Genomic DNA, 2,180 nt, shown 5'->3' with positions numbered 1-2,180 from the left:
AGACTCTGATATCTGCTCAGTGTCTTCCAAAGATGGAGACTGAGAGACAAAACTTTGTAAAGGGAACAATTCATGAAACAGTGAAAAGAATGAGGACAGGGAGAGCTTAGTGTATAAATATGACATTCTGAGGAGGAGAGAAAACCCAAAAGGCAATGGGAAGCTGAGTGAGCACTGCTGTGGGGAGCATTTCACCATTTGTGCTACCACATCCCAAGAAATCCAGACGCATCATAAAGTCCCAGGCTTTGAACACTTCTTGTGTCGCATGACAATCTATGTTGTATTTCTGAACTTCCTCTTTTATGAATAATATCAATTTAAAGTACTTTTTTAAAATTCAGTGCTAGGGTAGAGAAGGAACATGTTGTCTTTACAGCTCATTTTGTTCTTTTTGTCTCCCTTGAGCCTGTTACAAAGAAGCCTAAAGTGAGATACCAGTGTTCACTTCAGCCGCAAGTAGACGAAAATTAGAATGGTACACTGAAGATTAGCATGGCCCCTGCATGAAGATAACACACATATCTCATAAAGAACTCATTGTGTGTGTGTGTGTGTGTGTGTGTGTGTGTGTAAACAATTTTTAAAATGTCAGGCTGTGGTGGCACATGACGTTAATCCCAGCACTCGAGAGGCAGAGGCAGGTGGCTCCCTAAGAGTTTGAGTCCAGCCTGGTCTAGAGAACAAGTTCCAGGACAGGCGCCAAAGTTAAAAATAATGTGAAATGCTGAAAGGAGTGGACGAATGATAGAGAGATTGAGTGACGTTAGAACCTGAACGCTACAACACCAGGACTCATCCGCAGTGGAAATTTCAGCACCAATTGCCCTATGCATCTAATTCCTCCTATTTTCTTTCTGCTTGAAGGCTGAAATAATCTGCACGATATCCTAAAGGTTTCCACAGCCAACTGATGCGACTCTTCTCACATGAAAGCAGTTCTGGCAGGAAAAGCAGCATGTTGAAGGAGAGTTGTCCGCTGCTGTGTTCTGTAATAGACACCAGAGAAGCATTAATAGTGACTTGTAAAAATGTTTACAGAATGTCTCTAGGTTGACATCGAAGTGCAATTTTAAAAACCTACGGGAGAGGCATAAAATAGCGACAAATACATCCTGGGTACAAAAGAGGATGGTGTCTTTTGCCACCTGTCCCTGTCCTTGCTTACCTTCCCTGACGTCGGCACTGCTTTCAGACTGAATGTATCATTCTTACACATGTTGTGATTTTTTGCATGTTGTAATTTATTAATACACATGTTGCTCTTCTTAATTTAATGGAGTCTGTAAGTCTGAAGCATAGATTTTCATTTTTGAGGACAAACTGCCGGTTCCCAAGTTTAAATTAAAATCTTAAGAATTCCTGTAGTCTTACCTCAAAGGAGTAGAGCACACTATTTACTATGTGTAGTGCCTTGTAGCAGCGCCACAGATTATTCAAATGAAACCTTTCCACATGGCCATTACATTTTGTCACCACAGACCAAATATAACTTCGGTTCAGAGCTACACTAAAATCAATGTTCAAAAGAAGTAAAGGACAAGCAAATCCCATTTGCTGGAAAATGTTCTATATCTAATGGCAAAGAGGTTCTACAGCACGGGCAAAGGGCACATGTTGCATCATCTTAGTCAATTAAGAAACAACAATATTGGCAAACTGGATTTCTTTGATAGTGCATGGGGGTAGAACTGTTTAAGAAGGGGATTTCATGGCAGCTTCAGTTGCTTAGCAACCACTGACCCATGGCGACCACTTCGTTTTTAGTCTGGAATAATAGGTCACCAAATGTCACCAGGTTTACTGTGAGTCTCACATAAAAAAATTCTCCAAACACATCAGCAGAGATGTTGTCATCAGGGTCTGACCTAAGACATAACACATATTTGTGGAAAAACGTACATAACACATATTTGGGGAAAATGATTCACTTAATAGATAGACCTCTTCCTTTTCAAGCGACAGTGTTGAGACGGCCAAGCCATTCACCTTTGAAGAATGTGTGATCAGATCCTGAAGCATTTTTTTTCAGAGTCAAAGAGTAGAAAAATATAGGCCCTTGCTTTATTGAAACCTTGTTAACCCTTTAATAACTATGCTGTAGAATCCTGTAGAGACATGAACTCTTGTTAATCTCCAACTGGCATATGAGAGTTTCCTAGCAACACCGAAATCACTAT

General features: G+C 40.4%; 1 non-coding gene across 1 annotated transcript; it reads left to right on the top strand.

The window, feature by feature from the left end:
* The first annotated feature begins 446 nt into the window (after positions 1-446).
* Positions 447-548, top strand: LOC126499526 (U6 spliceosomal RNA). The gene has a single exon (XR_007591094.1). It is a non-coding gene; the product is annotated as a U6 spliceosomal RNA (small nuclear RNA).
* The last annotated feature ends 1,632 nt before the right edge of the window (positions 549-2,180 follow it).

The sequence above is a fragment of the Alexandromys fortis genome, unplaced genomic scaffold, assembly GCF_014885135.2.
Source record: "Alexandromys fortis isolate MF-2015 unplaced genomic scaffold, M_Fortis_MF-2015_v1.1 scaffold_11, whole genome shotgun sequence".
Taxonomy (NCBI): domain Eukaryota; kingdom Metazoa; phylum Chordata; class Mammalia; order Rodentia; family Cricetidae; genus Alexandromys; species Alexandromys fortis.
This window is presented reverse-complemented; position numbering and strand designations above follow the sequence as displayed.